The sequence below is a fragment of the Amblyomma mixtum genome, chromosome 6, assembly GCF_055824585.1.
Source record: "Amblyomma mixtum isolate Tamu chromosome 6, ASM5582458v1, whole genome shotgun sequence".
Classification (NCBI taxonomy): domain Eukaryota; kingdom Metazoa; phylum Arthropoda; class Arachnida; order Ixodida; family Ixodidae; genus Amblyomma; species Amblyomma mixtum.
Window position 1 is genome coordinate 45,699,906 of NC_143017.1, and position 26,277 is coordinate 45,726,182.

General features: G+C 45.5%; 1 pseudogene; it reads left to right on the plus strand.

Moving 5' to 3' along the window:
• LOC149338958 (uncharacterized) overlaps positions 1-24,070 on the plus strand; it is a 96,830-nt pseudogene extending 72,760 nt beyond the window's left edge.
• Positions 24,071-26,277: the final 2,207 nt, after the last annotated feature.

Here is a 26,277-nt window from a genome sequence, read left to right on the forward strand (position 1 = left end):
CGGAAAATTGCTCGGTCATAAAGAATGCGCCAATTGCGCTTGAAAGCAACATCCTACCGAGAACTATCAAGGTTGTCTACACTGCGCACAATGCGAAGGCGAACAGCTCGCCTACTCAATGTGTTGCCCAGCATGGCAGACTGAAAAAAAAAATCATCGGTATCAAACAAAGGAAAACATTTCTTGCAAAGCAGGGCGTATGTGGCTTTCAGGCACCATTGGCACATTCTTTTTTACTACAACGACAAACTTCGCCGATGGGGTGCGTGGGCGCGGCGCACCACACCAGGCTTCGGTACCTGTCCAGGCCAGAAGCAGCGAGCCTATGGCAGGGACATCCGCGCCCCTAGTTGGAGTAGCTTAACACTACCCCGTCAACCCGAAAACAGGCTGCGCGGACCCCTGGGTCGGTGGGCCTCAGGGACTCTCCTCACCGCTCAAGGTCTAACTCGAACGTCAATGTGCCTTCTTCACGGTCGTCCGGCTGCTCTGAAGAGGTGAAAGACACAACCCAAGGCAGCTCTGTGCCGTCCCCGTCGTACGCACGCGGGGCGGGGCTCCTTGGCTGCATAAAAAAAAAGACAGGATCCGAGTCAAGGGGCCAACAAAAACCTAGTATAGTGTTTTCACTTCGCACATATGAAATAAAATGGCGTTTATAGTAAAATGGAAGTGCTGGAACTTTTAGGCATTAAGGGAAAAAAAAGAAATCTTTGCTTCACTGTCTACTGTCACATTTGCGTCCAAGAAACAAACTTAGGTGCTCAGCATACAAATATGCTTAAATTTAATCGTTTCCGCCTGCGATTGAGAGCCCACGAGCAGGCTTTCAGGCCGCGTCTCCATTACAGTACAAAGTGGAGCCGTTGCTCGTGAAGTAAAACATAAAACTCGATTAGAGGTTATAGCAGCCACTCTGCTTTCGTATAAAACTATTTCATTGTGATCCGTAATCCTCGAGCCACTCCTGAAAGTATGAAAGTACCTCACACTGAGTTAGGAAACCTTTTAGAGCAAATGCCCGAGCCTTAACGGGTAGTTGGAGACTTGATGCACATTCCTCTTTTTGGGGAAGCGGTAGCAGAGGTTACGTAAGTCAGATTATAGGGGATTTTATTCTGTGCAGTAATGTTTGCTTACTGAACTCTGGTGGACCCCATACTGCCCCCAACCTCGGGAAAAATTAGCTGTTGAGATTTGTTTTTAGTTCGAGATCAGTTTTCAGCGATTTTGAAGCCGACGTACCTTCGAAGTGCGGTGAGCGCAGCGAAATGCAGAAAGGAAAACCTAGGCGTACGATTGAGCTCAATTTCTGCTCCTGATTATTACCGTTTGCCGTAGATCAGTATAAACGTTTGCGAAAAGCGCCGGTTTGCTGTGCGATGTGAGTGCGCGTTGAAGAACCTCGGATGGTTTAAATTAAACCGGAACCCTCTACTATACGGAGTCCCTCATAGTCCACGTATCGCTTTAGGACGTTCAACAAAACGAAGTTTCTTAATATCAGAAGCCATTATAGCTGGAAAAAAAAGGTACGACACGCGTACGAAACAAACCTAAGCGAGTCTTAGTGGTTCAACCGCGCCACTTGCAGTTCTGTGCAGATGCTCTCGTCTAGCCACAATTTCCTTTACTGATTACTGGTATGACATTTTGCTAAAGTGATGATGGCATGAAGACGTGTGCAGCTGAGATACAGGAATGATCCCCCGCTGCTCTAAGCTTTCCTTTGTTTTGTTCCAATATTTCCGATTAAGTTTTTCGTATCAGGGGTAGGGCACGATGAATTCTTCAACTGCCAGTTGTAGCCCAGCACGTGTGACTGCTGGAGCCGTCGGTTATGATGTACCGCAACGTCACGTATGACGAAAGCCATGAATACAATATGGTGGTCAAAATCAAGCAATCACAGCATGGACCTGCAAACACCACCTTAACAATTTGCGATTTTTGCGTACTTGCTTATCGTACCAATAAAAGGGCATTTTCTTGAGCTAGTCGGTCTATGTTCAACGGGTAAAGCCACAGCTCGACTAAGGACGAAGACACAGCGACTGAGCGCTGTGCCTGCCGCAATGACGCTGTGCCTTTACCTGATGACTATCGTACCGATATTGAGGCTCTAAGCGCCTAGATGAATTACTGCTTGCGTTCTTGTTCAAGGTTCTCTTTGTACAAATGCCTTCCTGCCATAAAGCAGCACTATTTTATCAACTAATTGAGCAGTCAGTGAGAGATTTTTGTATTTACGACAACATTTTATAAAAATAAATAAATATAAAAATATAAGTAAATAAACAACACTGGAATTCAAAGAAAACCTATACATAGCGGCACTACATGACGTCAGCTCAGTTTCCGTAGGTTTTGGAGCTTCGCGGCTATGCGCTCCGCGTGCCCCTTAAACCTGACGCTCCCCGATTTAGAATTGCGCAGAAGCAGAGGACCTACAGGTGCCCCTGCAAGGGCTCCTCGGACGAAGTTCTTGCCGCGGCACACACCTGCGACGAGGAATACCACCTGTCAATAGCTGATGCTGCACAAGCCTCCATGTTAGCACACGCACCGCTCGGTATGTACGCTGGGTTGCATAACGAGTGCTACGAGGGCAATTATTACAGAATTTAAATTTGTTCATACGTACCGGATCTCTACTCATCAGTCGTGTCTATGGTTCGGCAGTGATAGCTGCGGCGCCCGTACCTTGACTTACTTTCCTCGGTGCTCGGACTATCCTGCCAGACCCGCCGCCTCAGCCCTCAAAAGCATCGCGCACTTTGTGGCGTTCAGGTCGCTGAAGTACAGGCCGCAGTTTATTACGAGAACTTCGTTGTCGTGATCGGGAACAGAATCCATTGCAAAGCTGGTGCAAACATAAACGAAACGACGACGGCTAACAGAGGCCTTCAACTTGCGGCCAGCGCTTGCTGTCATTTCGTCTGCTGTTAGGCTGCAAGGAGACGGTACAACAGGACAGAGCGCTCTGTCCTGTTGTACCGTCTCCTTCTTCTTCTACTGTTTGCGCAAGTTTTTACCTTTGGAAATTATGAACCAACTCGCCCAGAAGAAAGTACTTATTGTTAGGCTGCACAGCTCGCCGCTAGCAATCACGGAGTCCCCATTTTCGTCACTATTGGGCTTTTTCGACATCAGAGAGTCCCGAGGTTTGACAACAGCGATGTGGGAAAATTTTCAACTTTGAGTCCAAATCTGTAAGCAATTAATACGTCTTTAACCATCGGACAAGCGGCAACAAAGACTCGAAATGCCGAACTATTGTATTGTAATGCAAAAAAAAATGATAGCGTTGTCTTTAATGTTCCTTTAAAGACATTCATTTATTAAGGAAATTTTGTTTCGAGCTAGGCTAGAAAACGCACGTACAAAAAAATTCATAGTCTGACAACAAAGTTCATTCCAGCGAATGCAAAAAACCTGCTCGCCAGTAGCATCGAAAATGACAGCACCCGGCATATAGTGAAATGAAAATACTTGTGACGAACTCCCTGTCATGGTTTGCAGATACGGCATTTGCTTTTTACTATCAGTGCTGATCCGCCGTATTCTAAACTGCAGAAACATAGAAACGGGGTTGGAGAGGAGAGCGTAGAGTGCCCTTTAAAGAAAGATTTCCTCATATCTTCTGCGAGCCCCAATGCCTGATCAAAGCCTGAATAAAAGCAACACCAAAGGATATCTGTCCGATGAACGTTTCTCTTTTGATGCGTGGAAGTGTTTCGCATTGTACTCATATCACTAGGAAATCACGCGCGTTTCCCGGAGGGAAACCGCACGCTAGCGAAAGCAGCAACGCTTCCTTGTCGGGAGCTGCGACAGCTGCCGCTGTTCTTTTGGCGCCGACAGCGCCCCTAATCTGTCTTCCCCCAATAGTGCCCTTCCGTCTTTTGTCTGCCTCATTCATTGTTCTGCACACGATGCTTGGCTCTTTTTTTTATTTTTATGACTGCGCCAAGAACCAGCATGCTTTCATTTCTTCCTTTGCCCCTTACCCGGACAAACTCACTCGCTGTTCCGAGCGAGGAAAAGGCTGTCATTTCCCATCATAACAAACGCCAAACGCTGCCACGACACACAAGTGACTTCAGCTGGAACGACGAAACAAATCCATTCTGTCACTTTCTTGTTTCTCCCAACTTCTCAAGAGAAATAAGAAATGAAGCAACGAGATTCAGAACGTTAGAGAGGACGCTAAAAAATCATAACTCGAGGTCTAAGGCAAGTATTCAATTTCATTTTACTGCGCCGACTGAAACTATTAAATTTTCACAAAATCTTCGGGAAATTTTGTTTTTTATTTTCGCTTTCTTCTCGATCATTTCGCCCTCTCCTCTAGTGCCGTCGCGCAAAGCGGCGGCAGCTTTCACGGAGCATCAGCGGTTATTGTATTCAACCACTCGCTAAGCACGGCACGGAAAAGGACAGAGCAAAACAAGGAGCGGACTGGTGCAGCACTTTCACAAGAAACTCCATCAATGGAAATGAAACACATGAGCGTGCACTTTTCTCACTCTTGCAATGGTCCCAATCGAAATGAAGTATATGTAACTAAATTCGCATAATCGACGAGAGCCGTAAACACTAAAAACCTTTGAATTTTTAATTTGCACATGCTTTCGTGTTCTCTACATTTGAGGAGCGCGAGCAAATAAATGTTAAATATTTGTGACATTGCATGGCCAATAAAGTTTGCGTGCTTTGTGCAATGAAAAGCAGAAACAGCTAGGAGGTACATCCAGCCGAAAACCTGATCAGAAATCAAGTTTAAAGCTGATGTTTAGTACATGCTTCGCGGACTGTGTTTATATGGTAACACAACTCATTATATAACAGAACACATACTGAGCTAGTGTGTTCTGAACCACCTAATTGCACTTCATGTTCAGGGCGTGTTCGCTGGGAAGAAATCAAAAAAAGTTTCGTAGTGGGCAATGCTTCATTGATGCTTCTTTTTTTCCGTTCACGCTGACGACTTGTTAATTCTGTGTCTAGCGGTGACTTGGTTGCCTCTGTCATAGATTGCGATGAAAACAAAAACAAAAAGCGGTGCACTTGACTTTTAGAACCCTTCATGCGTGGAGGTAGACAATTATATATGTTCCCACGAGTTTTACTTCAGCGCTACATTAGCACTTTTCAGAACGCATTACACCTTAAAAAACAATGAATTTGCAGTGGATCGTCTGTTGCACGTCTGCTTAGTAGCAAATATTTAGCCTTTATTCACCGCAGCCCAAAACAAAAGATTTAATGAGAAAGGGAAACCAAAGTTTATATATACGCTGACAATTCTTTATGAAAACAAAATAAAAGATTGCTGACGTACCGGAATCTGTGGATAATATTTTAATTAACTTTGAGATATACAGGATGAGCTTGGCTTATATAAACGTCCTTCCTTTTGCATACTTCTTTGCAGTTTTAGGTCTGAATTTTATCGGTAGGGAAGGTCATGACTGTTGGCAGCGGTTATCGCGGGCACACGAAAAGCCAAACGAAGCATTTCTGGCAGCAATGCGAGAATAAGCATAAACCGGTTAAACGCAAAGTGGTTCCGGACGTCTACAAGATCACCAGTTTTTTAGAAGTTGATTTTATAAAATACGGAAGCGACCGGATTTTATTAGGAGATAATTTTAATCTCTCTTACATTAACTGGCTGTCCAAGACCCGACGACTGCAGTGCGAGGAAGTATATACTCAACATTTTTTCACATAATGGACGAATTTACACTAAGCTGCAGACCTACGAACGAGAAATGATGATAAAGACCATGTTCTTGATCTGTTATACTGCAATACATGAAATACTATGTTAATCATGCTAGTGCTGTCATGCATTAGTGACCGCAGTGGCGAAAATTTTATAAGGAAATGTGATGGTTCCGAAAAAACCTGGGAGAAGAGGGTATCCGTAGGGTAAAGCGGATTATCAGGCCATTAACGAAGCGTTTCAAGCCTATTTCCGCAAATACGACATGCCGCGAAGCTTTTTGTAAGGAACCTCTTCTGTCACGCGTACCCTCACATAAACGTGCTAGTGATGAAGAATGGTTTAATCCAGAAGTCGTGTCGCATCGTACGCCTCCAGAAGCGCGTTTAAACGAAGTACAGGAGAAACGCTTCTCCAGAAAATTTTGCGTCATTTGAAAAGCTGCGGCTAAAATTGAACTTTTAGAGAATCTTGTTCAAGAAGAGTTACTTTTCCAAACTCGCGGAGGCCTTAGTAGAAGGTTCTAAAGAATTTTAGCGCTATGTTTGGCGGAATAGCAAGCACGGCAGCTCTGTTACTCTCATAGGACCACTATTCAGGAGGACGAGCGGAAAGCTGAGTGTTTCAGTTATGAATGTTTATGCGTATTTGCTGCTGCTCATTCAAGAACTCGTGATGTATGTCCAATTGCACTTGAGAGAATTCCCGTCGTGACCTTGTATAAAGCCAGCATCCAGTGGCTCACGAATAGCATCAATGTTAACAAAGCATGCGGTCCCGAGGTATTATCAAAACTGTTGCACCGCGATGGCTCAGTGGTTGTGGCGCTCGGCTGCTGACCCGAAAGACGCGGGTTCGATCCCGGCCGCGGCGGCCGAATTTCGGTGGAGGCGAAATTCTAGAGGCCCGTGTACTGTGCGATGTGAGTACACGTTAAAGAACCAGAGGTGGTCGAATTTTCCGGAGCCCTTCAGTGCGGCGTCCCTCATAACCTGAGTTGCTTCGGGACGTTAAATCCCGATAAACTATTAATCAGTCTATCAAAACTATTCGAACACGCTGTTTGTATTTTGCACGACTTTTACAGAAGTCCTTTAATGACGTCGTCATACCTGCTCGCTGCAAACTGGCGCGGGTGGCGCCGGTACACAAGAGCGGACCGCATTATGTGCAGAATTAAAGACCCGGTGTCTAACAAGTGTTGCTAGTAAAATATCGAGCATGTTCTTTACTACGGTTTAATGGATCACTTAGAAAACCATAAACTTCTCAACTGCAGTCAGCATTGGTTTCGTCGAGGATATTTGTGCATCAAACTGTTTGCAGAGTTCTCAGTGGAGTTAGCTTTAGCCCTTAGCAATCAACTCCTGTTTTGTTGTGTTTTCGTAGATTTCAGCGAGGCATTTGATGTTGTTGCACACGGTTTACTTATTTCTAAACTTCCAGCATATACTAGTGAATAATTATGTAATAAAATGAGAAGAGGAATACTTTTCACTTCGACAGCACAATGTGATTATATACGGCCTTTTTTCAAGCTACGTTTCTGACACTGTCGTAGCGCTGAAAGGCTTAGTCCTAGGGCATCTTTTGTTTTTGGTGGATTTATGAGGTTAAGCGTCCTAAAGCGACTCAGTCTGTGAGTGACACCGCATTGGAGAGGAGGAGGAGGGACGAGAGGAGGAGGAGGAAAGGTGGGAGGTTAACCGGTAGATGAAACCAGTTTGCTACCCTGGGGGAAAGGAATGAGGGGATATAAAGGTGAGGGAGGAAAGAGAGAGACGAGAAAATGTACGAGACGAAAGGGCTGAGGCAGTCACAGCCTGTCGTGCAGGCCCGACACTCGCCACAGTGGAGAGCTCCGGGTAATTTCTACCACCTCGTTTCCTTTAAAGGCCAACTGCGCCACTTTTTGAGAATTTCGCCACACTTAAAGGTGCACTGAAGAGGAATCTGAACTCGCCTTTTTGCCGCGGGAACTCAATGTGCACGTTCCGAGCATTCTTAGAAACTTCGATTTATTGCCCTGTGTGGCCGATTTCCCTAATTAAATCGAATTAACGTACGGCTCCCGCCTTTTTTTTTAATTCTCCCGCGTGCGGTGGGCGGAGTCGACCAACGCGTGGAGTGCCTTTCACCCAGTCCCGTGGCGGCTTGCCGCTCTGCCATCGGCGGAGTAATACGTAGTAGTCCGTAGAAGCAAATAGTCCGCGCGTATTTTTATTTCTGCGGGCTTATTTTGCGGTTGTATTATCTGCAAATGAAACTTTATTCACGGAAACCTAAAAAACAAAATGAAGCGAAGGCAAAGCCTCCACGGAGCTGGCTGAAGGGCACTGCACGCGTTAGTCGACTCCGCCCACCGTACGAGGAAGAATTAAAAAAAAAAGGCGGGAGCCGGACGTTAATTCGATTTAATTAGGGAAATCGGCCACACAGGGCAATAAGTCGCGGTTTCTAAGAATGCTAGGAACGTGTAGAACGAGTTCCCGCGGCAAAAGACGAGTTCAGATTCCTCTTCAGTGCACTTTTAAGGATTCAAATCTCTATATGCTGTATGTAAAGCCTGCCAAGTTTTTTTTGCACTACCATTTAAGATAGGGACGTAATCGACTTGAGTTTTGCACTTCTCACCAAAGCAGAGGAGGAGTGCGGGGAATTTCAGTGTGACGTCATGGAAGGTATGATTTCAAATTACCGCTGCCGTCAGCCACGCTCTGCCGTGCCTCGTTGGACGCTGCCAAACAGCGTTCGGCGGGTTTTTCCTTCGGTGGCGTTGGTTTTTTTCCTTCAAAGCGTGCTCTTGTGCATGGATTGCGTCATCGATTACGTCACCATAACCCCCCCCCCCACTTAGTGTAGTGCGCAGCGGAGAAGCTTGAAGGCCGTTGCAATTTTAATTGGTGATTACGTCACGGTTTCAAATGGTGGGCCAAAAGGACTCCGCGTACTTTACCTGGAAGTCCTGGAAGTTTCACCCATTCGACCTTTTTAAGCTCGTAGATTTCTAAAACCTATTTAGTTGCCCTTTAACGGGCACTGAGATCGCGCAGTGCACGGGCCTCCAGCATTTTGTCTCTGTCGAATTATTGTCTGGCCCGGCTGTGATCGAAACCGCGTCTTTTGGGTCAGCAGCTGAGCACCGTAACCACAAAGCTAATGCGGCGGCTCCTTTGGTTTTTGTTTTGTATAAATGACATTACAGATTACAAAACATTATAATGTAGGGTAATTAAGAATTTCAGTGATACACACTCGCACAAAGTGATTTAGATAGTGTAAGAGCTTGGCGTCCGTGTTGCGAGATGAATGCTGAAAAACTGTACATGCCACCTTTTGAACGAAGGGTCTCTGCAGTATGCCATGCTAATAATCTTATCTTAAGATAAGTCAAGGAATATGAGCATTGAGGAGTCTTTTTCACTTGCGACTTGCGTTGGAATGAATGCGTTAATTATGCGGTGAGTAAATAACGTCGCATTTTGGCTTTTTTGAGGCTAAATTTTAGTTCAATTTCATCCGACCTGAGACAGTCATGATATTTTGCTCCTATAAGGTCACTGCTGAATATGCACTTCTGCTGGGACCCATATACTGCTTAACTAATCAACAAGCTTGAAAAGTACGACACCGCGCAGTCCGAATTTTTACAGGCAATGAGAACAGGACATTCAACATGACTAGAACTAAGCCCAACCTCTAATGACAAGAAATAAAAGTTCGCAGCAGAAATACCCGATTAACTTCTTTCATGCCGCGCACACCGCTCAGAAACTGGCATTGGTCTCGAAAAATGCATCTTACCTCCATAATATATGTCCAAAAGAAGGAACCATTCTTTAAAGTCATTCTTTAAAGATGACGTCTTCCGCTATTCTTTTTTGGCTTAAATTATTAGAGACTTGAACCATCTCCCGCCGAATGTTCTTCAATTACGATTTTTTCATGCTTTTTACTGCGCTTTAAGTGCGCCAGCTTCGTGTTCCATTTTTTGTTCACGTCTCTGTAACCCGTCCCTCCCACAGTGTAAAGGCTGCTAAATGGATCGATAAATAAATAACATAAACAAAGTGGTGGACAGACATGGTGTACCTGTCCTGTTTTCTGCTCCTCAAAAGCTTGTCCAGATTTGCTTCCGCACCTGGTGTGATGTAGAGAAGAATCGATTCCAGAAAAAAACATGCCACACAATTTGTGAATTACTGCACCACAATCGTTTATGAGATTTCTTTGCCTTGCGAGAAAGACTACACGGGCAAAATAGAGCTTTGCAGTAGCGACACAGCATGGGATCACTTGCCGTCTTGAAAGATGGAGAGAGGGGCGCATTTATCATAGCAGCGCGTCCATAGGAAAACATGTAAGCTAAGGTTACACGATGCTATGAGCCTGTAATTGTCCAAGGTGATGCTGCAGTTCCATAACATGACCAAGCAGCAAACTTCGGGAGTTGAAAAGTTCTGAAAAACCGTCTCCTGGACAGTACATATTTGAAACAGTTATATTGGAGAGAAGGCCCACTTGGAGCAGCAGTATATAATTGCGTTATTTGCTTTCATTCCACTTGGTGGAATCGTGACGGAAGCAGTAGGAAGAAGGGATCAATCACAGGCAAACCCGGACTGGTTGCTGCGCTGGTGTCGTGTTCATACTAAGGCAGCATGTAGCTCAGCATAATCCCACGGACCATGATCCTCCAACACGTCCGAGACAACCGCAATTTCAGCGCAGAGACATTGTTAGAGAAATAAAAGTGGTTTTGTGGGGAAATTAAGTGGGTCTATTTTTTTTGTGTGGCCTTTCTCGGTCAACAGCACCCCACATATGAAAAAAAAAGCATGTTTGAGAGATGGTTGGAGCGAAAGCGGAAAAGTATGGTCGTGGAAAGAGGAGAGTAGGTGTAGAGGCAGCATTAATGAATTGTGGTGAATCCAGAGGCCTCGAGAACAGTAAAGAATTCGCACGGGGCAAAACGTCGTTCTGCGGGTCCGCGGGCAGGCCAGTCGTCGAATCTGGCCAGTCAGTTAGGTGCGGTAAGGTTTGACGACTGGCTTGCCCGCGGAGAATATACGACACTATTTCTCTGAGGTAGCATCACGCATTTTTCGTTACGTCGATGGCTTCTTAAACTTTGTGGAAATAACAAACTTTTCTAAACACCTGACGGATGTACTAGAAATATTTTAAGAAAATTTTCTGGGTCTGCAGTTCACCACTGAGGTTACGGTAGATAGCAGGCTGCAGTTTTTATATTTGGATATGAAAGTTGAAACGGGATTTACCTGCTGGAAGTATGAAAGTATCGAGCAAGGGCGTAAAAGCCGCTGTTAAACTATAAGTCGCATCTTCCAAAAACAGTAATATCAGGATATTTTTCATTTTTGTTGTCAGCGTTATCAAAATGACAATGATCGAGTTGCGTGGGTGACCGGGGTTGTCTGTCAAGGCGTATATATTTCGTCCTTGTTCCATCTCCGTTCCATGTTCCATCTCTGCGGTGGTCCTTTGAGCTCGGCATCGACCGCCATGAAGGCGCGAAGTCTTATTTTTTGGTGTATTTGGACGCGAAATGTTGCACGCTAGCTGATGCGTTGGCTATCTCGTCTAAGCTGGATGAGGTTAATCCCTGCTCTTTTGAGAAAGGCGAATTCTTGCTCCGTATGAGACAAGTGCGCCACTTGCTTGTCTCTGCATTTGGCGGGAGTGTGAAAGAGCTCTGGTGAGGTCGTCCATGTCAGGTGTGTATAGGCCGACCGAGGGCGGCTTTGGGAAGGGTGCTCAGTGCAGATTTAAGATTTCAAGTTTTTAGCTGTTTTAGCGTTTGATCTTGTACACGAGGGTAGTGACTAGCAGGATTATTTATTCTTCCCTGAGACCATGTTTTAAAGCGAAAGTACAAGTGCTTAGCATGCTCCCAACCAGTAATCTTGTGCGAATCCTTGGACTTACTCTGGTAAGCATCGGTTAGTTCAGAGAAGCGCTGCGCAAGTTGCAGCCAATGGCAGGAAGCTCGTTTAAGTTCGACGGAGCGTCCCGCCAGCTGCAGCCAGTGGGAGGCGGGCGTCACACCAGCTTCCGTCGAGTGGAGAGAAGGTGTAAATATGAAGAGCGAGAAACGCGGTTCCGCGCACCTACAGATGACCGAAAGAAGCAGTGAAGAATGAACACATCCTTCCTCACGTGTACTCGGTTTAACTACGTTAAAACCCAGCTACTTTTTTTTACTGACGATCCGTAAGATTAGCTGCACGAGAGTTCGGCAGTCATAACTTTTGAGTTTGCATTGGCCTTCTGATGTATGATGAATCCAAGTATTGTACATGATGTCACATTTCTGATCAGTTTGCTTGATAGTCTGAGTTTTTTCAAGGCGTTTCATTTATTTCTGTGTTGTATTCGAATCGCCAGAAGAAGTTCAGACTTTCCTGCTGAAGGTTGGAGTTGGGCTTTCTGTAAGCAGACCCATGTGGTGTGTACGCCTTACATCCAGCTCCATACGACATGATAATGTTGGTGTAGACGGTGTATCGAAGGTTGCATTGTAGAAAGCTGCTTAGATAGTGCTGTCATGCGTAGATTAAATAAGGTCGGAGAGATGGTTGATCTGTGAGTTGTTCTACGGTAATGTTGACTGGCAAGGAGAGAGAGAGTGTGCGGCCGTAGAGCGAGCTATCCTACCTTTGACGAAACTGCGAATTTAACTGTACGTGTCGGTTGTCTCCTTTGGTATCGTGAACGAATTTGGGTATCTAATAGGGTGTAACGTTATCAAAAGCCCTTTCTATATATATATTGCGAGGAATGCTTGTGTGTGTTCTGCCTTCGGCTGCAGAAACGTGTTTTGTGGTGTGAAAATAAGTTCTTTGTGGAGATGTTCTTGCGTTATCCTATGCGCTATTGGGGAATATGTTTTGTATTCTCCACATTTTCTTTTAGTCGGTTCATCACAAGCCGTTTCATTCTTCAGGCCGCACAGGACGTCAAGGATGTTGGACTGAGGCTACGAGCGTGACGTATGGTTCCTTGGCCAACGTCAACGTGAGCAGCGGGCAAAGGAAGACTGCCGAATGAAATGAAAATGAAACTGGTCTTTGTGAAATGCAACACTCGACTGCAAACGTAAGCTACTTTTGTAGTACTGGAAATAAGAGAAAAACGACATCGCGGGGCACGTAGACTCAAAGCTGCAGCAGGTTTTTGCAGCAGGCAGCGAAAGGTTATGGCGTCTTTCCTGTGGTTGTTCCTCCTTTCCACTTCCCTCGCGAGTTTCAGTTGAACTTCTGAGCCGGCCGCAGATCATGGTAAACACTGCAAGGGATTTTCATTGCACAGCAAAATTACAAACTTTCGGAAGCGGAATGAAGGTGCGGTCAACCGAAATGAAGAGGTAAAGGCAAGGAGATTTCGCACTGTTACATGGGGCATCGCTGGTCGATGTGATACCAGCAATTACTGTAAGACGGTGACAAAATTTCCGACCTATTGTAGAAAGACGGGCTCGACCGCAGCGCCAGCTGCTGGCAGCAGGGCACCTTCTTTTCTTCGTTGTTTCTGAGAACGACCCCTGTTGCGTACAGATGACTGTACATCTGTATTGTGAGTACAGATGTTTTTGCGACCAACAACCTGGAACAGATAGCAGACTTTTACACGCACCTTGCAAGCTCCGCAAATTCCTTAGCTGACCTGGCGTATTTAGGGTGTTTGTGGAAGGTCGTGCAGCCTTTACACAACTGAAGAGAGCTTTTTGATATTCAGCAGTACCAGCGATTTATGCAAACACTGACGACGCGCCGTTCACGCGAGAAAGGAGACAAGCGGAAATATATGCAAATTTAGGCAGTAGGGTGAACGTGAAACTCTTTTCCTCGGCTGTGAGAGTGTACAAACCCATGATACGCCTTCAGCCCGGAGCGAACAAAACGGTCGATTTCACAAGCTTTCAAGACGGAGTAAAACGCGACTGGAGAGAGTAGCACTTTCCATATTACTCTTTCTATAGTGCCCACAATGTTCACAGTGTGAAATAAGTTAAATGGCGGTTTCATCTTGGTAACTGAGATGCTCAGATGGTGGTGCACTCTGTGCTTTAGCAATTGGTGTATCTGCCGCGAATTCGGCTACCACGCAGGAGTGTGTGAGGATTGTGTTTCTGTTTTGGGATGGCGACGACGGGTGCCTTATAGTCTGTGAAAAGTGATGACGTAGACTTGAGCATGCTGTCGTGCAGCACGCTTTAGGTAAACGTACCGAAAGCGATCGGCCTCTGTTTAATCACAGCTGCTGCAGCAGGTTCTGTGCAGGCGGGCCGTATGCCACAGCATGCCGTAATTTCAGGATATTTTTTCAAGAGGGGCTTAATGGCTCCTGGCGCTGTGAAGTTCAAATCGTGAACACCACCTGATTACAGCGAAATTGCCGAAAGGCACTGGCTAAGCGCACTGAGCTGTTACGGGACCCCGGTAACGACTACGTGAGTGCGAGGTGGTCATGTGACCGTGGCCGCTTTTTCACTACGACGACAGCGATCATACGGCGGCCGAGAATCTTCGCGTTAACAGCTTAGCGCTGTGAAAAAAGACGACGAAAGATCAACAGCCCACAGGCTAGATTGAAGGCGTTTTGCAGGATCACTGCGATAAAAAACAAGCGGAAGCATGAAGTTCGGATTATTAAACATGAAGGACAGAGAACAGAGAACAAGAAGAGAGAAGAAGACCACACATGCCCTAGACTTGTACTGTGAGCTTTATTGGCGCACACAGGATTTAGGATGAAAAGCAAGGAGGAAAGAAGGAACGACGTCACGAGTGATTAACACCGCAATCGCACAAGTGAATCGAGGACACTGAAAAAAACTGCACCTGAAAACGCAGACGGCCCTGCGAATTCGAGAGAGATTTTTCTTTCTTATTACGGTTTCAGAGTTCCCTTTCTGAGTTGCTATTTTACCAATAGCTTTGATTTACATGCTCGATTACGGTGTTAATCACTCCTGACGTCGTTCCTCCATTCCATAACGTTTTCTGTTAAAAAACCGACGCAGGCTGCTTGTTCCATTGCCTAGGCAACAGGATGTGATCAGAGGTTCAGGGACATCCTGCCCGATAAAGATGGAGCAAATCCCCCCAGTACGAGTTGCAATCAGCCGGGCGAAAAAATATTAGGAGGACATGTTTCTTGGAGTGCCATCTGCAACCCGATGAAATTTATCAAACTTGTCAACGTCTTTCAGTTTCATTCTTTCGAACTTAATGCCAGTGTAAACGCTCATTATAACTTTGCGGCCCGAATGGTCAATCTTCAATAACTTGGAGTAGTTGTAGTTGCAGCACTAACTGTGTAAAGAGAAGGAAGGACGCCAACCTCAAAGGAATAAATAAGCTCACTGCTGGCGCCCGGCTCTCGACTGCAGGCACCGGCAAGAGAAGAGGGAACCCTTCCAAAATTTTTTTAGACAGTCTATAGACTGTCTGAATACTTTTGTCTATAAAGTCTATACACTGTCTATAGACAAATCCTAAAGAACAGTCTATAGGCAATACAAACGCTATAGACAGCCTACAGACAATCTATAGATTTATGGCCATAGACTTCTAATTAACTTTTGTTTAGAGATAGTCTATAGACTATGAATAGACAGAAATAAATACGTATAGGACAGCAATATAGTCTATAAGATGTCTATAGACTTTCTAGACTTTCTATAGACCAATTTTATAACGGAAGCAATTGAAACAATAGTAGTAAAAAGCCAGTACATCAATAGGGAAGGAAATATGGGCGCGGGTAGGGCAGGAAGCTATAGTTATGGGCTATTAGCTTCTTAAGTAGCCCATACTAGCCAGGCGTCTTGTCAAGGCTACTAGCCGGGAAAAGATGGCCTGCACTTCAGTGAGAATTGCATTCTTGGTCATTACCTTGTAGCGGGTGCGCTGCCTAATACGACGTCTGAATGCGGCCACACAGTGTCAAAATGTCTATATGATAGAGTGAATCCGCAAACTACTCAGAACTTTAAAAAAAATTGACAGATTAAACACGAAAACTATAGAATGCATAATGAAATGGGTTAAACTATGCAAGTCATTGCAAGGATGTTTATTTCGCGAGAGTTTTAGGAGAATTCTCTATTAAAGCTGTAAATTTATGGATGTTCTGGGAAACTGCTATCTCCGCGCGGAGCACACATTCTTTTTTTTTACAATAAGGGGTTCTATGTAAGCTGAGTATTGCATCAGAAATAAATTATGATTGAAACAATCAGGTTTCAATCTTATATACGAAAAAAAAACTGATGAAAGTTAAAATTTTTAGGAAAGCCATTCTCAGAGTGACAAGTGTTGTTTAGATCCACCTCAAGGAACCAGTGACAAGTGTTGTTTAGATCCACCTCAAGGAACCAGTGTACTGGAAGTATATCTGGCGATGGGCCCACTATTGAGGAGGTGTTATGCTCTCGAAGGCGGTGAATGAAAATTATTTTAGATAGCCTAAATACTTATTCTGGAGAGAACGTTAGCACCCAAGGCTGGCTTCAATGTGCTCAACAGAGTGACAAGAAAAATAAATATTTAGGAAACGTCTTGTGTCGGGATTAAAGATTGTTGGGCTTAACTTGAGGCCACAGTGCTAGCTCATATCGCCATTTCTGGACTACATCGTGAACGGCGCGTAGCTGCAATGCTGTGAGCAGCCGTGTGTTCTAAGGCGTAAGCCTTTAATGCCTCATAGTTGTCGACAGAAGGTTGCCAGCAGAAGCTTCTCAGCAGAGGCGTCACGCTTTTGACGGGTGTCCACCGAGATATGTGAGGGTTACTGCGTAATTTCCTCTCCTCAAATACACTTTTCATTTTCTTCATTACGCCCCCTTTTTCTTTTTCCACTCCCACTTCCTCCCTTCCTGTACGGTGCGGTTCAGGTGTCTACCGAGATTGCAGAGATTTACTGCGCCATTTCCTTTCCTCTAAAAGCTTTCGGCTCAAAGGGCAAGGGAAGGGGAAGGGAAAACTTTATTTACAGTAATGGTTCTTCTGCGGTTTGGGGGCTTCAGAGACGTCTTGGTTCTACCCCCAGGAGCCTTCTCTGTCGAAGTCGTCCGCCTCTAACCAGTGGTCGGTTGCCCTCAGTCCAGGCAAGGCATCGCGCCAAACTGTGGCGTTCTGTGGACTCCCTGGCAGCGCTAGAATACGCTGTCGCGTTCCACTCCTAAAGGCGAAGCTTAAGCGTAATTAATTACCAGTTAATTAGTATATAGTCATTAATGAGCAAATATCCATTAATTAGTGATTTGACATTCATTAATAATGTGTGACGTCATCCAGTGGTGACGTCATCAGTGCCACAGAGGCAGTCAAAGTGGCGCGGAAAACGCTTTCGCCTCTGCGCACTTTAGGCAGTCAAAGTGCCCCCTGAATTTTCTCCGGCTAAAATCAGGCTAATTCTTGGGCGCCCGCTACCTCCAGGCAGCTAGAAAACCTAACAAGGCGCAAGCACTGAGAACAAAGAAAAGGGAAGCGAGTAAGCTGACGCGCGGCAGGTGCTCTCACCGTGTGCTGAGCCAGCTACACGAACTGTGCTGCTTTAATGCATCTTGCCGGGAGCAGCGTAAGCTTTTTTCCCCGTCGGCTTGCCACTTTCCACTAGAAGGTAGAATAAAATCCAGGCCGCTTTTCTGGAAAGAAAATTACAAATATGTTCAATACTTTAAACACTATAGAACTGTTCACGACAGCCGAAGAGCTTCATTCGTTCTGGCTTTCCTTTTCGCACTCTTTTTAGCCTTCCTTGTACATTTAGCGTTAGAAACGGCTCAAGGAGGAAAATAGCATGCGACACGACACTGGGTGCCTACATCCAGCTCATAATCTCAAAACTGAAACATGGGGAAATTCTGGGGCTATATCTTAGCTTCTAGGGATGCTTTTCTCTGCGCTGCTCACAACGAATGCTCTTGATATTCTGCATTTTGTGTGCTTTTTGGATGCGGTTCGCTCTAGGGCTCTATCAGCAGGTCCTCATCCCGCCTAGCCGGAACTGCTTTTTTTAGAATAGAGAGATAGGAATGAATGAGATGGACGAATAAAAACAAGGAAAGAGAATTTGAGATGCTGCATTTTGTTAGCTATGAGGATTCGGTAGGCTGTTTCGTCTCGAAGTTTGGATTGGCTGTGTAGACTAGAGGGGCTTTTCCGCTGTTGGAGCATCTTTGCAAAAGTTCTGCGCCGTTGAGGCGGGTGATATGGAAAAGATATTTCTGAGCTGTGCAAAAAGGGAATGGCAATTTTCACCGTGACTATTGCAAGCTCATATCTGGCACAATATTTTCTTCTCGAAACATATTCAGCACACTGAACTTGCACGAGGCAGTATGGCCTCTGCGAACTTGAAGATGTGATGCAACATCGATACACCGAGTATATATCCACACAACTTGCATTTACCAGTTCCTCAACATCCTATACATTCGTACGATTTCAAGAGTTTGGTAGGCACACACAGAAAGAAATATTTTTCTTATATACGTAACGCTTACAGCTTAGACGGTACACTGAACTAATTTAATCAGGCAGCAAATGTCTTCCATCAAGAAAACTGCGCAGTCTATTTTTAAGAGGCAAAGAGAGCGTTAAAATGGGGAGAGAGAAGGTAGTCAGGTTGGCAGATGAACATGCCTACGTGTAACTGCTCCACAAATAGGAGCGAGAGAATGGGCAGTAAAATAAACCGGTCAAAGACACGGACTTCGAAGTTATAATGTTACAAGCTCTACGGTGTGTGGTTGGTGCCCTAAACATTATATAAATTTCATGCCTGGTTTACACAAAGGCTTCCACGATGTCCCATGGTTAACACACTCAGGTATGTTTTTTGCTCAGACTTCCTTGGATGTCTGTCAGAAATCGCTCGAACACAGTGTAGTAAAGGAGGCAGTGAACATATACTTTTAGACAGGCCTGCAGGCTCGTCTATTACAGAGGCGGGGAAGGTAGGTGATGGGTGGGTATGCATTATTATTCCAATAAATAGTCTCTGTCCCCAATGCTATGTGTTGGTCGAGTGCAAGACTGCATATAACAAGAGTAGTAAATATGACATATCCTAAAGTTCTGCAGGGGTGAGCAATGTAAGAGAAAAAAATTTACTGCACAATCCTGCGACATTTCTGGTTTTTTCTTTACTGCATTTGACAGTGACTGCGATATTGTACGCCAGGAGGAAGTCAGTTCGAGACGTGGAGAAAATGCAGTTATCAATAAATAAATCCTCAAACTTCGTTCTCTCTCATATTTCTTACGAATGCGTGCGGCTTCCCAGCGGGTTACATTTCGCATTCCCTTACCTTTAATATATTACTGACATCATGGGAATCGTTCATTACCGCAGCAGGTTTTAAAACATTTTGTAAGCAGTCCTTTAAGGTGCTCGTAAAAATTTTCAATTAAGAATAATCGGGAGCACAACTTATTAACAATATTTAGCATTGATTCTCCCGAAATAACAATAATCAGAGCTACGTAGGCAGCATTCGTAGATTTGATTAGCAGAATTACCTATTCGTCGCTTGCGAGGAAGGCTGAGTGACGGACTCAACACGCTGATGTCGCAATAGTTATCTGAAGCATGAGGACGCAGAAGCTAAGACCGTGACAACTCAAACAAGGAAGACAGGTGTTGTTGAAATATTTAGTACAGGAACCATCGAGTAACCTGCTCCCAAGCGCACATATCGACTTATGTATACTATAGACAATACCGTTGCCGTAATCAAATGGAGTAAACGTGATCAGTTCGCGCATGTGGGATTTTGCTAGTGCGGCTCACTGAGCAGAAATCAGCGTTACACCCCTCCGTTTACCTTACAAAAAATGAGAGAGAGAGCGTGGTATCAGCTACTCGCGGCGGTGGCTCAGTGGTTAGGGCGCTCGGCTAAGGATCCGGAGTTCTCAGGTTCGAAACCAGCCGCGGAGGCTGCTTTTGAAGCAAAAAGCTTCACCAGGCTCGTCAACACAGCGCTTCGCGTGAGCCACACTGCAGATTTGCCACAGCTGCGCATGGGCGAAACCGAGTGACATCACGCGGAGCGCAGGTGGCCGCTGCTGCCGCAGCCGTCGTCGCCGCCGCGAGCTGACTCCGTTGCCTGAAGGAGTGTACGATGGGGGGCTAGTTGGTAATCCATGAACTAATAACGAAAACCACGCAAAGGACGATACACAGGGAAGAAGTAGACAGGACGAGCGCGGACTTGCAACTGTTTATTGAAACACATCTTCCTTCCATCACCAACCCTACGCATGCGCAACAAGCAATCTCTATCTAATCGAGTTCAGGAACTTCAGTTCCTTCTTGTACAGATGAACCGAAGCCTCGCTTACACACTTTTCGGGCCCATATCTATCAATCTGCCAGGCTTCGATGACCTCACGTGTTTTCTGGTCTTTGGCCCTTCCGATTATCTTTGTGCGCTCAAAGAGTGGCGTGCATTTATTGTCACACGAAAGACAGTGTTTTGGCAAATGCATGCCGCTGTGAGAGCCCAACGAATTTTTATGTTCTTGTAGGCGCTTATTAATGCACCGTCCCGTTTGTCCCACGTAAACTGTGCCGCAACTAAGCGGGATTTCGTACACTACTCCCATTTTACAGGACACAAACTTGATTTTGTGGTTAACACCACAGCCTGCTTTTGTTCTTGATTCATTGTTAGTTAACGCGCACAAACGGGACAGCTTACAAGGCGCCGAAAAGAAGATTTCCACACCGAATTTCCTTGCCACTCTCTTCAGGCCATGCGAGGTCTTATGTACATATGGCAGTACTTCAAACTTCCGCCTCTCACGAATGACAGGTTCTCGAGCACTAGAAGTTGGGACGAGGGTTTTCAACAGAGACTCGGCAGCGGCCTGCAGAAGCGACGAGGGAAACCCAGCAGAACTTAGGCGTGCAACTTGAGCGGAAAAGCTGAGTGAAATCTTGTGTAAACAGGACTTAAATAATGATGACCTCAAGCAGGATGAAGCAATTCCTCTCTTAATAAGCTTGGAGTGACAGGAGTCATAGGGTAAAAGGGCCTTTTTTGTTCTAGGCATGTACATCCAACACAAGTGGTCCGGTTCACTGAAAAACAATCTCAAGTCCAAGAACTGTAAGCAAGAGTTCTCAGGCAATTCTACAGTAAAATTCAAACTGGAAGCCTTGGATTTAAAAGACGATAAAACTTCATTAGTGACCTCTTGTGGGTTGTCATTGGGATTCATTTTTAAGAGTATTAAAAAATTGTCTACGTATCGGAAAACTCGCGCGATGCGGTCGTCAGTTAGCGCCCGTGAGAGTGAACAGTCAACTTCCGCTAAATATATTTCAGTGAGAACTGGTGCCACACTCGACCCTATACAAATGCCTCGTTTTTGCACATAGAATTTATCCTCAAAACTCACTAGCGTTGAAGAGAGGTACACATTCAACAGTTCCATGAAACCTTCTATCGAAATGCCGCAGGCATTTTGGAACCCCACAACCCCCAAACGCTCTATACAGTTGCTGACCGCCATGAGCAGTTCATTGTGAGGAACCGAGTAAAACAGCTCCTCAATCTCAACCGAGAAGCCGTAATTGACACCTGGTATGCCTTCTTTGAAAATTTTCACCATTCCGTCCGAGCTGGTGATCTTGTAGGGGTCTTCAGGCGACAGACTCTTCAGGTGTCTTTGAAGGTATCGGCTAACAACTGCTTGCCAGGTTCCTCTCTCCGTTACGATTGCTCTAAAGGGGCATTCCAGCTTATGACTCTTTGCACTAAAAAACACAGAGAGCACATGCACCTTGTTACTCATCACTTCATTCTTCATCCGCTCAAGCTTCAAATCATCTAAAAGCGCAACCGCTTTGGCCTTCGCCTTCGTCGGCTTCACATCCGCAACTCGACATCGAAAGGGTCCTCAGGAAGGGATCTAAGTTCAGCCTGGAAGTACCGCTCAGCAAACCTGAGCTTTTGGCTTCGGTTCACAGGATCGCTGACAAGGTAGAAGGGGAAGAGAAAGGATGCTGCCTTTCGGAAGGAGTTGATTCAGTGAGCAACACCTTTCAGAAAGAGAAGGACTGCACTTCCCTGCTGAGAAGAGTGGCTGGCTCAATTTGTGATTCTGGGCTACGGGTTCTTTTGTCCGACAAAGAAGGGGGCTTCGTGGTCCTACCGCGGAAACTATTCGGGGAGAAGGCACTAACAGCGATCAACAAGAACTTCCGAGTTGCGGATGTGAAGCCGACGAAGGCGAAGACCAAAGCGGTTGCGCTTTTAGATGATTTGAAGCTTGAGCGGATGAAGAATGAAGTGATGAGTAACAAGGTGCATGTGCTCTCTGTGTGTTTTTAGTGCAAAGAGTCATAAGCTGGAATGCCCCTTTAGAGCAATCGTAACGGAGAGAGGAACCTGGCAAGCAGTTGTTAGCCGATACCTTCAAAGACACCTGAAGAGTCTGTCGCCTGAAGACCCCTACAAGATCACCAGCTCGGACGGAATGGTGAAAATTTTCAAAGAAGGCATACCAGGTGTCAATTACGGCTTCTCGGTTGACATTGAGGAGCTCTTTTTACTCGGTTCCTCACAATGAACTGCTCATGGCGGTCAGCAACTGTATAGAGCGTTTGGGGGTTGTGGGGTTCCAAAATGCCTGCGGCATTTCGATAGAAGGTTTCATGGAACTGTTGAATGTGTACCTCTCTTCAACGCTAGTGAGTTTTGAGGATAAATTCTATGTGCAAAAACGAGGCATTTGTATAGGGTCGAGTGTGGCACCAGTTCTCACTGAAATATATTTAGCGGAAGTTGACTGTTCACTCTCACGGGCGCTAACTGACGACCGCATCGCGCGAGTTTTCCGATACGTAGACAATTTTTTAATACTCTTAAAAATGAATCCCAATGACAACCCACAAGAGGCCACTAATGAAGTTTTATCTTTTAAATCCAAGGCTTCCAGTTTGAATTTTACTGTAGAATTGCCTGAGAACTCTTGCTTACAGTTCTTGGACTTGAGATTGTTTTTCAGTGAACCGGACCACTTGTGTTGGATGTACATGCCTAGAACAAAAAACGCCCTTTTACCCTATGACTCCTGTCACTCCAAGCTTATTAAGAGAGGAATTGCTTCATCCTGCTTGAGGTCATCATTATTTAAGTCCTGTTTTCACAAGATTTCACTCAGCTTTTCCGCTCAAGTTGCACGCCTAAGTTCTGCTGGGTTTCCCTCGTCGCTTCTGCAGGCCGCTGCCGAGTCTCTGTTGAAAACCCTCGTCCCAACTTCTAGTGCTCGAGAACCTGTCATTCGTGAGAGGCGGAAGTTTGAAGTACTGCCATATGTGCATAAGACCTCGCATGGCCTGAAGAGAGTGGCAAGGAAATTCGGTGTGGAAATCTTCTTTTCGGCGCCTTGTAAGCTGTCCCGTTTGTGCACGTTAACTAACAATGAATCAAGAACAAAAGCAGGCTGTGGTGTTAACCTCAAAATCAAGTTTGTGTCCTGTAAAATGGGAGTAGTGTACGAAATCCCGCTTAGTTGCGGCTCAGTTTACGTGGGACAAACGGGACGGTGCATTAATAAGCGCCTACAAGAACATAAAAATTCGTTGGGCTCTCAAAGCGGCATGCATTTGCCAAAACACTGTCTTTCGTGTGACAATAAATGCACGCCACTCTTTGAGCGCACAAAGATAATCGGAAGGGCCAAAGACCAGAAAACACGTGAGGTCATCGAAGCCTGGCAGATTGATAGATATGGGCCCAAAAAGTGTGTAAGCGAGGCTTCGGTCCATCTGTACAAGAAGGAACTGAAGTTCCTGAACTCGATTAGATAGAGATTGCTTGTTGCGCATGCGTAGGGTTGGTGATGGAAGGAAGATGTGTTTCAATAAACAGTTGCAAGTCCGCGCTCGTCCTGTCTACTTCTTCCCTGTGTATCGTCCTTTGCGTGGTTTTCGTTATTAGTCCGTTGCCTGACCTTTCGCCGCCGCCGCGCACTACTGCGCATGTGGGCCGCCGCTTCTCCTCCTCGTCATCGTTTGACTTTTCCCTGCAGCCGTGCGCAGTGCACATTTGAAAGGAGGGGCGTATCAGGCGCGCTTGCCCCTGATCTTTTAACTCTCCTCTATCTGCACGTGGCAGCGGTGGTGGCTTGGCAGGCCCGTGGTGGTAGGCAGGCCCGTGCAATTTCCTTTTCATCCTTCTTTCAGTCACAACAACAACAAGCGCGTTTGCCCTTAGAACAGGTGCAGACACTCGCCATGGAAGGAGAAGAAGAAGCAACAGTTGAACGGCGCAGAAACACCCATCCAGAAGTTTAGGTTTATGGTTTAACGTCCCGAAGCAACTCGGGCTATGAGGGACGCCGTAGTGAAGGGCTCCGGAAATTTCGACCACCTGGGATTCCTTAACGTTCACTGACATCGAAAAGTGGTAGCTTGGGAGTTGGCTGAAAAGCAGCGAATCTGCTTGCTCTTCATGGCCGGCGAAAAAAAATCTGTGGCTTAGCTTGGTTAAGCCCGGTAATTGCGAAAGCAATATCCGTACGCACGCCATGGTACAGCTCGTAGTGTAGCTGGTGGTGGTGCTTGTGTTAGACTTGTGGTGATGCATCGGTTATACAATCCAATCCAATGCAATCCAATCCAAAGCAATCGAAACCAACCCAATGCAATGCAATGAATGCAATCCATTCCAATCCAATTCAATCCACTCCAATCCAATCCACTCCAATGCAATCCAATACAATCCAAACCAATCCAATCCCACCCAATCCATTCCAATCTAATTCATTCCAATCCACTCCTATCCAATCCAATCCAATCCAATGTAATCTATTCTAATCTAATGTAATCTAATCAAATCTAATCCAATCCAATCCAGTCCAGTCCAATGCAATCCAATCCAAACCAATCCAATCCACTCCAATCCAATGTAATATATTCTAATCTAATGCAATCTAATCCAATCCAATCCAGTCGAGTCCAATCCAATCCAATTTAATCCAATGTAATGCAATCAAGGTCAAATGAAGGTCAATGGTGGTCACCGCCGCTGCGCGATGGTGGCCACCGGCCGCGGCACGATGGTGGCCACCGGCCGCGGCACGACGGTGGTCACCGGCCGCGGCACGCAACGGCGTGAAAGTGCAAGTAGTATTGCTTTCGCAATAAAAACGCTTCAGCAAGCCCTGCGATTGCACCCTTTTATTTTAATTTTATGCATAAAAACTTGCTGGAAACTATGGAGAGATATAGCATGAATTTTGTTTGAGCTAGTTGGTTGTAGCGTGACATAATTTGCGCAAAAGCGTAGTGTCGCGAAAAGACGGTAAGTCGTCTGTGTCTCCGTGAGAAAAAGAGATCAGGTTTATTAGGGGATAAGTGCCAACATTGTAACGCTTACTTCTGTCGTTTTGGCAGGTAAGTCTTTTGTTTAGCCACCGTTTCTATCTTTCTTGTCTGTATGTTTGGCGCGCGTGGTTATAAAGCTACTTTTTCGAACAATAAGCTTAGCTGGAAGTTGGCGCCAGTCCTGTCTTTTGTGTGTCTGTCTCCGTCTTAGCGGGCCGGTAAGTTTTGTGGAAATTATGTCATATAGAGAGATATAGTTCGTTTTCTTTTTTCCATGCCGACCTGCACGAAAGTAGAAATTATGCGAATTACTCGCCGCGGTGGTTCGGTGTTATAGTGTCGGCTGCTGACACTGTGACACGGGTGTCTGTTCGCTACCCTGGCAGACGAACTTTTAAGTGTCAGCGCTTTTTTTATCTGGTGACATCAATAGAGCAAGAGCATGGTAATACGAAACTCTCCCGCTGTAGTAGCGCGCACGGAGGACAATTAAAGTGCAGTTCTTATGGGAAAACTTGCCTATATTTATAAAGAGATCATTTGCCTAACTAGCAGGACCTATATAAATAAGAACAGCTATTTTATAACAAATATCTCTGAACACACATGACTGACGGGCACGTTTCAAGTGCGAAGAGTTGTGCGCAGGGTTGCGTCTCTAAAGAGAGGCCTTATTACAGCATGCACGTATGATGATATGCAATTGTTTTGTTAAAGGGGGCGGGTTGATATCATGTCGAGAAGATTGTGATTGGTGTAGAGAATCCTGACGTCAAAACCACCTGACCTCGCGTGGGTAAGTCGGACATCTCACAACGACCACAAAGTACAACAGTTATGAAATCACTGCAGTATTCCTCTTTACCTGTTTTACTGCTACGAGTGAAAAAGATTAGCACAATGGTGTCACCGGAGGGGTGAAAACCGCACCACGTGGCTGGCTGAGCGCTGTGTCTTCGGAACACACCAGGCACTTCTATTGTCGGCGTGTTCGTAACCGTTCGTATAACTGAGCAGCAGAAAGTGAACAAGAACGTTGAAGGAACATACAGACGAGGACGATGCTGCACTGAAAACTGAATAATTTATTTGAAAAACCGCTCATTTATCCTGAAGAACAGGCATTCCTTCGAAAGATAATCTATCATCTTCTGCTTACAGCACCGTGCAGGTAC